Here is a 13,942-nt window from a genome sequence, read left to right on the forward strand (position 1 = left end):
AGCCAATAAAATTACAGCAAAAGATATATCAGGTCTTGTACAATTTTCAAGATACATAAGGACACCAATAGCACTTAGATATGGTACTTTTGGACCAAGAATAACTTCATCATCCTCACATAGACGGAATGAATCATTTTCTATGTTTAATGAGCTAACATCCATTGGAGTACTTAAATGATTTGATTTATCCATATTAAAACGTTTAAGGACCTTTTCTGTATAATTTGACTAGTGAACAAATATTCCACATTCTTTGTGTTCAATTTGCAAACTCAGACAATACTTTTTTTTTCCAAAATCTTTCATTTCAAATTCTTCCTTCAAGTACGACACAACTTCTTGAATTTCCTTATTCGTTCCAATGATGTTTAAATCATCAACATATACAGCAGTAATTACACATCCGGATGTTGTTTTCTTAATAAAAACGCAAGGGCATATTGAATTGTTTACATATCCCTTTTTCATTAAAGTGTTCACTTAGTCGATTATACCACATTCGACCCGATTGCTTTAACCCATATAATGATCTTTGCAATTTCACAGAATAACATTCTCTGGGTTTTGAACTTTGTGCTTCAGACATATTAAATCGTTCAGGGATTTCCATATATATATTACTATCGAGTGATCCGTATAAGTAAGCTGTGACAACATCCATAAGACACATTTCTAAATTTTCAGATACCGCCAAACTAATCAAATATAGAAACGTGATTGCATCCATAACAGGAGAATACGTTTCTTCATAATCAATTACAGGCCTTGGAGAAAAACCTTTTGCAACAAGTCTAGCATTATATCTTACTATTTCATTTTTCTCATTTCGCTTTCGAACAAAAACTCATTTGTACCCAATAGGTTTTACACCTTCAGGTGTAAGGACTATAGGTCCAAAAACGTTACGTTTATTTAGCGAATCAAATTCAACCTGGATGACATATTTCTATTTTATCTAGTCTTGTCGATTTTTACATTCACCAAAAGATTTTGGTTCATGATCTTCATTGTCATTTATGATGTCAAATGCCACATTGTAAGAAAATATCTCATCAATTTCTTTTATATATTTTCGGTTTTATATTTTTCCAATAATAATATAATTGATAGAGATTTTACGATTCTCATCAGTTCGTGGTTCTAGCAGAACCTTTTCATCATCATGTATTTATGCAAGAATATCATTTTCTATTTTGCGATCATCGTGTTTCTCTATTTTTTTTTCGAGGATTTTTATCCTTGGAACCAATTGACCTTCCACGCTTCAAACGTTTAATGACATCATGAGTTTCTTCAATTTGTTTTTTTGGAATTTCAATTCGAGCAGGGGCATTTACAACATGTGTATATGATTTAGTTATCTTTTTGTGTCTGCAAATGCATCCGGTATTTGATTTGTTATTCTTTGCATGTGCACCATTTGTTGTACATCTTTTTCACATTGTTTAGTTTTTGGATCCAGATGTAACAATGATGATGTATACCATGTAATTTTCTTTTCGATATGTTTCTTTTCTCTCCCTAACATTGGGAAGACTTTCTCATTAAAATGACAATAAGCAAAACGTGCTGTAAACACGTCGCCTGTCTGAGACTCAAGATATCGAATGATTGATGGGTTATCATCACCAACATAAATTTCGATCTTTCTTTGAGGTCCCATTTTGTTATTTGAGGCGGTGCAATAGACATATATACCATACATTCAAAAATTCTCAGATGAGAAATATCTGATTCTTTACCAAAGACAAGCTGCAATGAGGATTATTTATGATATGCACTTGGTCTGATGCGAATTAATGCAGCAACATGTAAAATTGCATGTCCCCATATAGAACAGAGAGTTTTGTTTTCATAATCATTGGTCTAGCAATCAGTTGTAGACGTTTAATCAATGATTCAGCTAATCCATTTTGTGTATGTACATGAGCAACATGATGTTCAACAGTGATTTCCATTGACATATAATAATCATCGAAAGTCTGGGAAGTAAATTCACCAGCATTATCAAGTCTAATTTTCTTGATTATATGATCAGGAAATTGATTCCGTAATTTTTATTATTTGAGCAAGTAATCTTACAAATGCCACATTCCGGGTTGATAATAAACATACACGTGATCATATGCTGGAGGCATCGATCAATACCATAAAATATCTAAATGGTCCACATGGTGGATGAATTGGTCCACAAATATCAACCTGAATACGTACAAAAAACATGAGTGATTCAGTTTGGATTTTAGCTGATGATGGTCATATAATAAGTTTTTCAAGAGAACATGCTTTGCATTGAAACTTATTATTTTGAAAGATCTTCAGGTCTTTCAGCGGATGACCATGTGTATTTTCTATTATTCTTCGTATCATTGTTGAACCATGATGTCCCAATCGATCATGCCAATTGATCAGTATTGAAGAATTATTAATTACCATGTTTGATTCAATTGGACTTATATATATAATGCAATCCAGTAGGGAGAATTGGTAGTTTTTCAACTACATATTTTTTTCCTGATTTATATGTGGTAAGGCACATATATTTCTCATTTCTTTTATTTATTGTCTGAATATCATACCCATGGGAATATATGTCATTAAAACTCAACAAATTTCTTTTCTATTGTGGTGAATACAAAGCATCCTTTATCAGAAATTTTGTATTATTAGGTAACAAAAAATGTACTTTACCACAACTTTTTATCAAGTCTACAGGACCTGATATTGTATTCACCATTGCTTTTTGTTAGTTTTAGTTCCAAGATATATCTTTTATTTCGGAGAATAGTGTGCGTTGTGCCACTATCAGGTATGCAAACTTCAATTGGATTAGTTCCTTGTTTAGCTTTGTTCATAGCAGTTTTCATATTTGAATCTCAAAAAATATGCAATGAAAATAAATTACTGACATTACATATTTAATTTATTGAAAAATATAAGACATATCATAATTATACAATAAAACATTATCATATGAATACATGAAAAATAAATTATTTTACATTTATATTCCACAAATATATTGTTCATTTTCAGAGAAATCATTGAGAAAATTTGCAGCATCAATATTTTTTATTTCTATTCCACCATCATATTGATCATTTTCAGAGAAATCATTCAGAAAATCTGCAGCATCAAAATGAGTTGAATCACTTAAACGGTGATTGCGTTCAGTGAAGTTGGTCTCTTTTTCTTTCGCCTTTATTGATTCTTTATAGAGCTTACAAAGGTGCTCGGGGGCTCGACAAATACGAGACCAATGTCTTGGAGTGCCGCATCTAAAACAAGAACTTTCAAATCGTTTTGAGTGATTTTCATTAACACTCATGTTCTCATGATGCCTTTTCAGTGGGTGGTTCGTGACGCCCATTTGAGATGAGTTATAGAAGTAACTATCTCGATTGTTTTCAAAACCACGGTCGCGACCACGTCCACGGTCACTTCTGTCACGCCCCGTGTCCAAAGCGTCAGTGACATCCGGCATTGTTTAACAACTACTTGAAAACAATTAAGCCTAGTATAGAATTGCCAAAAACCAGTATTTTCATAAATAAAACATTGTCTTTACAATGACAATAGAACAACAATTACATCAGAGTTTTGCGGAAACGAAACAGAAGAAAAGAATAAAAATCTCAATTCTTGGGCCTGACTTTCGATCACCATCCCCAGAACGCTTCCTGCTCCTCCTCATTCATCTGTTCTTTATTTTTATCTGAAATTTGTAAGGGGTGAGTGTTTTGGGAAACACTCAGCAAGTGCGGGGTCGATCGATTTCCAAAGATACATATAGAACTTAATCTTTAAAACATTTCTTTAACAAACTTTCAAAACTTATTACTTTTAACTTACATAAACGAATCGAATATGAGACAGAAGTTAACAGATGATTTAGAGTATTTCAGAAACAAATTAGATCATTTCAGAACAGACAAAACACTGTTACTCATCTCATTTCCATGGTCAAATTGTCCCCAATATGTTAGTCCTCTAAGGGGTGAGGCTAGAACACGGTTTTATACCCACCGATGGGGGTCAGAGAGAACATGGTTTTATACCCACCAATAGGGACCAGACAGAACATGGTTTTATACTCACCAATGGGGGCCAGACAGAACTACAATTCTCGTCCCATTTCAAATCAAGTTGTAACAGTGCAACACAGAATTCAGATTTACCAGACAGAACTTATCAGAGTTTTCATATATCAGAATTTCAGACGGATTCAGCGGAATCAAAGAATTTCGAAGAACAAAAAAAAGCATATAATCGATCGAAATTTTAAACAGAACAGACTGACTTTTTCCGAAAAAGGGGACACACATATAAGCATCTCATATTATTTATATGCAAGGTTTAAAAATACAAACAAACATACATATCAAAAACCCACTTACCGTAATTTAAGGATGGAACCGAAATTTGTAGACTTTGGCACCTTGCCTCTCGAAAATTTGGCAGCACCTCGACGTATTCTTTTCAATCACTGTCTTCACTTCAGCAGCGCTTCGACGTAGAATTCTAGAACTTGAACCGCACAAACTCCTCTTCTTTCTTTCTTGAATTTCGGTCGAGAGTATTTCCTTTGAGGGGAGGAGGCTGAAATTTTGGTGTCTGGATGGGAGCTTTTTGGTATAAGTTTTGAAGTCTATAATGTAGTATTTGTAGGTGTCAAAAATGTCCCTTCCTTCTCCTCATGGCCGTCCATCTTGCTTCCCTTGGTGGCCAAGAAAATGATTAATTGTAATCATTATGGTGGTCAAAGATATGCCAAGCACCAAGAGTCATTCCTTGCATCATAAATGTGTCCTAGCCCTTAGCTCCTCCCGCAGCTCCTTCATGGATTATCTCAACGGTCATTTCTTGCATACTTAATTTGTCCTAACCTTTAGCTCATCCCTTAGCTTCTTCTTTGGTTATCTCAAAGGTTGTTTCTTGTATAATAAATTTGTCCAATTACTTAACCCACCTTTTAGCTCCCTTTTTGGTCTTGTTAGGACACACTTGGTTGAGCTGCTTTGAGCTGAAAGATCGAGTCTTTGAGCTGGGATTTTACTCCTCCAGTGACAATACTTCAATGGATGCGGTTATTTGCAGCTCGGCTTTATGTGGAGTTAATCTCCGAGCTTTGAAGCTACTTCCCCGAGTCATGTTAGCTGAAAATCTAAGTTCATATTTAAGTTTACAGTTAGGATGAAAGTTCTTTGAGCTTAGATTATGCTAAATTTTAAGTTTGTATTTCTTACGTGATTTGCTTCGGATTGAATTTTCCGGGTTCTCACATCCCTCCCTCCTTATTGAAAGTTTCGTCCCCGAAACTTGGATCAGCTTGAGCTTTTGAATAAATGAGGATATTGCGAGCACATTTTCTCTTCAAGTTCCCAAGTGGCCTCCCTTTCAGTATGATTTGACCACTGCACTTTGACATATGAGATTGTCCGGTGCCTCAACACTTGGTCTTTTGTGTCCACTATTTGGATAGGGACTTCTTCATATTTGAGTTCTTCGTTAAGGTGTCCTTCAATCATCAGTGGTGCAACTTTGAGTACATGACTGGGGTCTGGGACATATTTCCTCAGTTGCGAGATGTGAACAACGTTGTGAATCCTGAACATTTCAAGTGGCAAAGCTAGACGGTAAGATAAGGTTCCCACATTTTCCAATATCTCGAACGGTCCTACATATCTCGGGTTTAACTTTCCGGATTTGCTGAACTGAACCACTCCTTTCATGGGAGAAATCTTGACATAAGCTTTTTCACAGATCTCCAATTCCAACGGTCTTCTCTTCAAATCAGCCCAACTCTTTTGTCTATCTTGGGCTGCCTTGAGTCTTTCCCTGATTATGGCTACTTTGTCAACGGTTAATTGAACAAGCTCTGGTCCAGTAACAGCCTTTTCTCCGACTTCATCCCAGTATAGAGGCGACCTATACTTTCGGCCATACAGAGCCTCATACGAAGCCATCTCGATGCTACTGTGATAGCTATTGTTATAGGCGAATTCTATCAGCGGTAATTGTTCACTCCAGTTTCCAGTAAAATCTAGAGCACTTGCCCTCAGCATGTTCTCGAGGGTTTGAATTGTTCTCTCGGTTTGGCCATCAGTTTGTGAATGATAAGCCGTACGGAGAGTTACTTTGGTTCCCATGGCCTTCTGAAAACTTTTACAAAATCTTGATACAAATCTTGGTCTCTGTCAGACAATATACTTACTGGGACTCCGTGTAGTCTTACTATATTGTCCATATATAAGGTAGCTAACTTGTCCAAGTTGTAATTCATCCGTACTGGCAAGAAATGTGCAGACTTGGTCAACCTGTCAATGATTACCCAAATTCCATCGTGACCTTGCCTTGATCTTGGTAGTCCTACGACAAAATCCATGGAGATGTTATCCCACTTCCATTTTGGTATTTCCAATGGCTGTAGAAGTCCTCCAAGCCGTTGGTGTTATGCCTTGACTTGTTGATAGGTCAGACATTTGGAAACAAAGACAGCTATATCTTTCTTCATTCCGTTCCACCAGTAATTATTTTTCAGGTCTCTGTACATTTTGTTGCTTCCTGGATGTACTGAAAATCTTGATTTATGTGCCTCGGTCATTACCTCTTCTCGAATTCAATCGATATCGGGCACATACAACCGTCCTTTCATCCAAAGGATACCATTCTCATCCATTTGAAACTCCGGAACCTTTCCTTCTTGGATCTGTTCTTTTATTTTAATGATAGAGATGTCTTGACTCTACTTTAATTTAATGGTTTCCCGAAGTCCTGGTTGCGCCGATAGTGAAGATAAACTCATTTTTCAAAAATTTCTTCGACTCAATGCATCAGCCACCTTATTCGCCTTACCCGGATGGTAACTGATTACCAAATCATAATCTTTTAGAAGTTCCATCCACCTTCTTTGCCTCATATTTAATTTTTTTGGGTGAAAATGTACTTGAGGCTCTGGTGATCAGTAAAAACTTCGCATTTCACTCCATAAAGGTAGTGCCTCAAGATTTTAAGCGCAAATACCACTACGGCTAATTCCAAGTCATGAGTGGGGTAATTTTGCTCATAAGGTTTTAGTTGCCGGGAGGCATAAGCAATTACCTAATCTTCTTGCATAAGTACACACCATAATCCTCCTTTTGACGCATCACTATATATAGTGAAATTCTTACCATCCTCGGGAAGAATTAGTACTGGTGTGGATGCAAGTTTTGTCTTCAGGGTTTCAAAAGTTCTTTCACATGCCTCATTCCAAATGAATTTCGAATTTTTTTGAGTAAGTTTGGTGAGTGGGATGGCTATCGAAGAAAATCCTTCCACAAATTTTCTATAGTAGCAAGCTAAACCAAGAAAACTTCTTACTTCGGTTACTGTTTTAGGTTGTGGCCAATCCTTGATGGCATCTACCTTCTTAGGGTCTACTGACACCCCAAATTCAAAAATTATATGTCCTAGGAACGCCACACTTTTCAGCCAGAATCCACACTTCTTGAATTTGGCATATAGTTCCTTTTTTCTCAGTGTTTGCAACGTGTGACGCAAATGTTCTCGGTGTTCTTCCTCACTTGGTGAGTATACCAAGATATAATCAATAAAAACAACCACAAACTTGTCGAGGTATGGTTTGAACACTCGATTCAGCAGGTCCATGAATGCTGCAGGAGCATTTGTTAGACCAAAAGGCATTACTGTAAATTCGTAATGTCCATATCTCGTCCTAAAAGCAGTTTTAGGGATATCCTCAATTTTGACTTTCATTTGATGATAACCAGATCTTAGATCGAGTTTTGAGAAAACTTTGGCTCCCTTTATCTGATCAAAAAGATCGTCTATTCTTGGGAGTGGGTATTTATTCTTTATGGTGATCTTGTTTAACTCCTGTAGTCAATACATAGCCTCATACTTCCGTCCTTTTTCTTTACGAACAGCACTGGGGCTCCCCACGGAGATGCACTAGGGCAAATCTGTTTCTTGTCCAGTAATTCCAGAAGTTGCTCCTTTAACTCTTTTAATTCAGCCGGAGCCATTCGGTATGGTGCCTTTGAGATTGGTGCAACACCAGGGACCAAATTGATTTCAAATTCTACTTCTCTATCGGGTATCTCTCCCGATAATTCCTCGGGGAAAACATCTGGAAATTCTTGAACAATTGGTATATCCCCCAACTTTGGGACTTCTTTTTCTTTGATCTCCGTGATCATCGCCAGATAAATTTCTTCTCCTCCTTTTATGGCCTTCCAGGCTTGTGAGGCGGCTAACAGAGATTTCCTTTCCTTGGATTTTCCGTGGTATATGACTTCCTCTTTAGTCGGAGTCTGAAGTCTAATTTCTTTCTTTTGACAGTCCACCATGGCATGGTTTTTAGCTAACCAGTCCATTCCAAGAATGATGTCAAACTCAACCATATTGAGTTGAATCAATTCCACTTCAAAAGCTCGTTTGCTGATACCAATTTTACAGTTTCGATACACTTTGTGTGTCTCAATTATTTTACGCGCCGGTGTTGCCACTCTTAATGGTTCATTAAGAGTATCATGTTCAAGTTTAAGTTTCTTAGCAAATCTTTTAGACACAAACGAGTGTGTAGCACCACAATCAAACAAGGTATATGCAGGCATTTCATTGAGTAAAATAGTACCTGCCACCACGTCATTGGTGTTATCAGCTTCCTCCTGGGTTATTGCGTACACCCGCGCATTAGTTTTGTTTTCCTTTGGTTTGATGGGTCCCGTCCCTTTGTCTTTGTTGTCTGGGTAGTCTTTAATCCGGTGACCCACTTTACCGCATTTGAAACACACACCTGTTTTCCGATAACATTCTTCAATGTGCTTGTGTCGGCATGTATCGCACCACTTTCCTTCGATATTGCCAGCACTGTTGAAATTTACTCTTGCAGGTCCACTTGAATGATTCGGCTTCTTGAATCTGGGACCATTTTGAGCAGATTGGTTGACCAATGGTCTCTTGTTCCTATTTTCTTCTTCACGGCGCTTGATATCTGTTTCCGCGCCCATCAGATCAGCAAAATTATTCGGCTTGAATACTGCTAAAGCCAATTGAATCCGGCTGTTCAGTCCTTTCTTAAAGCGATGCATTTTCAATGTTTCGTCAGACATGATTGTTGGGACATAAGTTCCCAGATCGTTAAATCTTGAAGTGTATTCCATCACTGTCATGTCTGGGGTCTGCTTGAAGTTTTCAAATTCGTTCAACTTCTGCAGACGAAACTCGGCTAGGTAGTATTGTTTCAAAAATTCTCTCTTGAAACTCTGCCATGTGATTTCTTCTACTTCAGTTAGAGATGGTTACACAGTTTCCCACCACTTTCGTGCTCTGTCTTCTAGAAACGGTGTTACAACTTCTACTCTCAATTCTTCAGGCACTTCCAGTAGGTGTAGTTGGGATTCGACATTTTTGAGCCAGTTATGACTGACTTCCGGGTCTGGGTTTCCATCGAAAGTTGGAACTCGATTCCTTCTTAGAGATTCATAATGGTATTTAATTCCACGTTGTTGGGTTCCGGTGGTGGCTGGATAGCGTTGGCAAGGGGGTTCACGATTCCTTGCAACATGGCGGCTACAATGGTAGCTATTGCCATCATATCTTCTTGACTGAGATTCACTCTCGGTGGTGGTGGCAGATTTTCATTTTGGTTGGCGCCACGAGGGTTACGGTTGTTTCGGGGTGGTCTGCCTGTCATTTCCTATAAAAATGTATTTTATTAATTTATTTGCCATGATGTAAAATCAAAATAATTTCATAAATTTTGAAATTCATACAATCAAAATTTTAAAAATAAAGGATTAATAAAAAAATTCTAGATACACTCGATGCCTAATCTAGAGTTCTCTCCCTACTCATCTATGACCTCACCGTCTCCTACTGCCTCATTAACCTCCTCTTCTTCAATAGGATTTTCTTCTTGGTTAGCTTCAAGTTCTTCCAAGAGTTCCTCCATAATGATCATGTTATTCTGTAGCTGATCAATATGATTTTGCAACTGTGTGTTGTGGTGGTCAAGGTTGTTTACTTGCTCTTGAAGCTCCTGTATTGTTGATTGGCTTATTTTTTTCATCGATTTCTTGTTCTTCGATCCGTTCCTCAAGACGGTGTTGTGTTTTGAGAAGGCTATCATCCCGGATTTGGAGTGTAAAAATCCTATCTTGAGCTTTGTTTAACTCTTGCTTGGTGATCTCGTGACGACGTTCCGACTCTTGGTGATAGGCAGCATAACGTCTAACGTCCTCGCGTAGTCTATTTTCTTCCTCTTTGTCTTCACGAAGATCCTCCATCATGCATACATTATTCCCATCCAACTGGTAGTTGTCTCTCTCAAGTTTTTCATTTTTTTCTTTCATTGTTTTAATTTCTGTCTCCTTTTCCTGAAGTTGTTTTTGAAGTTCATTTATAATGTCTTGAAGATCCATGTTTGTTTTCCTATAAAAAAAATTACAATTTTACTGATAGTATACTCATCCAATTTTAAATATGCAATAAGATAATAGAAAGTTTCATTTGAAAATAATTCGGTACATAATATTTTCTTAATTGCAACTTCACTACAATCCAGATACTTTTATTAAAATCTTGATACTAATCTATTCTATCATCTCTCCTCCGTCGTTGTCGCTGTCGCTGTAGTCTCCGGCCACCTCCATCGGTGCCTCCTCCTCCTCTGCCATGTTCTTTACCACTAGATGCAAGTAGTTGTTCTGGTCTTGATGCTGATCCATGGTTTTGTGGAGCTTTGAAATGTACTGCTCTTGCTTGGCGCTGAACTCCTCCTGACGCTGACGAGCTTGAGTAGCACGTCCTCGCTCTATCTCCACTCTCTCCAGGAAATCCCTGTTGAGTGAGGCTAAGCGCGCGATGAGAGCTGAATCAGTCGGCATCTGTAGAAGTTGGCTCTCAGCCAAGTCCAAGTGATGAGCTAATCGTTGTACGTCAGTCTCCAGTATGTGCTTAATCTCACTTAGTTTTTGCTTTTCCAGTCTTCCTTTGGCCAGTTGCGCTTTCAAGGTCGCGATTTCCCTAGTCTGATTATCAATCGTGAGCTGACGCATACGAAGGGCAGCTTGAGCATGGGTACGTGGGGCAGCCATTCCCTAGAATAAGTGGAGGAAAAATATCAGAATCGTATAAAGGGTAGAAAGGCAAAAATAATAGAAACAAAGTTGTCGTGAAAAGTTTTCGATACTAAGGATTTCCGGAACGATTGAACGGACATATTTTTGAAGTGTTCGAAAATTAGGAAACAAATGAAAGTTGGACTCAGAGTGGGATACACTAGGATTTTGCCAAAATTTGACTTCGTCAAATTTTGTTTGTCAAAATCCCAGCGGGATTATGAACCTGGCGGCTCTGATACCACTTAAATGTCACGCCCCGTGTCCGAAGCGTCAGTGACATCCGGCATTGTTTAACAACTACTTGAAAATAATTAAGCTTCGTATCGAATTGCCAAAAACCAGTCTTTTTCATAAATAAAACATTGTCTTTACAATGACAATAGAACAACAATTACATCAGAGTTTTGCGGAAACGAAACAGAAAAAAAGAATAAAAATCTCAATTCTTGGGCTTGACTTTTGATCACCATCCCTAGAACGCTTTCTGCTCCTCATTCATCTGTTCTTCATTTTTATCTGAAATTTGTAAGGGGTGAGTGTTTTGGAACACACTCAGCAAGTGGGGGGTCGATCGATTTCCAAAGATACATATAGAACTTAAACTTTAAAACATTTCTTTAACAAACTTTCAAAACTTATTACTTTTAACTTACAGAAACGAATCGAATATGAGACAGAAGTTAACAGATGATTCAGAGAATTTCAGAAACAAATCAGATCATTTCAGAACAGACAAAACACTGTTACTCATCTCATTTCTATGGTCAAATTGTCTCCAATATGTTAGTCCTCTAAGGGGTGAGGCCAGAACACGGTTTTATACCCACCGATGGGGGCCAGACAGAACATGGTTTTATACCCACCAATGGGGGACAAACAGAACATGGTTTTATACCCATCAATGGGGGCCAGACAGAATTACAATTCTCGTCCCATTTCAAATCAAGTTGTAACAGTGCAACACAGAATTCAGATTTACCAGACAGAACTTATCAGAGTTTTCATATATCAAAATTTCAGACGGATTCAGCGGAATCAAAGAATTTCGAAGAACAGAAGAAAGCAAATAATCGATCGAAATTTTAAACAGAACAGACTGACTTTTTCCGAGAAAAGGGACACACATACAAGCATGTCATATTATTTATATGCAAGGTTTAAAAATACAAACAAACATACATATCAAAAACCCACTTACCGTAATTTAAGGATGGAACCGAAATTTGTAGACTTTGGCACCTTGCCTCTCGAAAATTTGGCAGCACCTCGACGTATTCTTTTCAATCACTGTCTTCACTTCAGCAGCGCTTCGACGTAGAATTCTAGCACATGAACCGCACGAACTCCTCTTCTTTCTTTCTTGAATTTCGGTCGAGAGTATTTCCTTTGAGGGGAGAAGGCTGAAATTTTGGTGTTTGGATGGGAGCTTTTTGGTATAAGTTTTGAAGTCTAGAATGTAGTATTTCTAGGTGTCAAAAATGTCCCTTCCTTCTCCTCATGGCCGTCCATCTTGCTTCCCTTGGTGGCCAAGAAAATGATTAATTGTAATCATTATGGTGGTCAAAGATATGCCAAGCACCAAGAGTCATTCCTTGTATCATAAATGTGTCCTAGCCCTTAGCTCCTTCATGGATTATCTCAACGGTCATTTCTTGCATACTTAATTTGTCCTAACCTTTAGCTCATCCCTTAGCTTCTTCTTTGGTTATCTCAAAGGTTGTTTCTTGCACAATAAATTTGTCCAATTACTTGGCCCACCTTTTAGCTCCCTTTTTGGTCTTGTTAGGACACACTTGGTTGAGCTGCTTTGAGCTGAAAGATCGAGTCTTTGAGCTGGGGTTTTACTCTTCCAGTGACAATACTTCAATGGATGCGGTTATTTTCAGCTCGGCTTTATGTGGAGTTAATCTCCAAGCTTTGAAGCTACTTCCCCGAGTCATGTTAGCTGAAAATCTAAGTTCATATTTAAGTTTACAGTTAGGATGAAAGTTCTTTGAGCTTAGATTATGCTAAATTTTAAGTTTGTATTTCTTAAGTGATTTGCTTCGGATCGAATTTTCCGGGTTCTCACAACTTCCACGTCCACGTCCACGACCACGACCACGACCACGACCACGACCTCGACCTCGACCTCGACCTCGACCTCGACCTTGTCTCTGAATTTGATTTGGGTTTCCAGGTTTAAATTCATTTTTACTTACAACATTTAATTCTGGAAATGATGTTGATCCAGTGGGTCGGGACTGGTGATTTCTCATTAGCAGCTCGTTGTTCTTTTCCGTCACAAGAAGACATGCGATAAGTTCAGAATATCTCATAAATCCACACTCTATATTGTTGATGTATAGTTATATTTGATGCGTGAAAAGTGAAAAATATTTTTTCAAGTATTTCCGATTCCGTAACCTCATGTCCACAAAATTTTAATTTCGAGATTATTCGATACATCGTCGAATTGTAATTACTGACTTTCTTAAAATCTTGGAATCTTAACATATTTCATTCAACACGGGCGGTCGGAAGTATAACTTCCCTTATATGTTCAAATCTTTCTTTCGATCCTTTCCACAGAGCCATGGGATCTTTTTCGATGAGATATTCACATTTTAAACCTTCATCAAGATGTCAACACAAAAATATTATAGCTTTTGCTTTTTCTTGTGATGAAGAGATACCATTTTCTTTAATGATCTCGGTTAGACCCAATGACTCAAGATGCATTTCTACATCAAGAGTCCATGGCATATAATTTTTTCCTGTAATGTCGAGCGCAACAAATTCGAGTTTTGCCAAACTTGACATGGTGGTAC

Source organism: Primulina huaijiensis, chromosome 7 (genome assembly GCF_012295235.1).
Source record: "Primulina huaijiensis isolate GDHJ02 chromosome 7, ASM1229523v2, whole genome shotgun sequence".
NCBI lineage: Eukaryota > Viridiplantae > Streptophyta > Magnoliopsida > Lamiales > Gesneriaceae > Primulina > Primulina huaijiensis.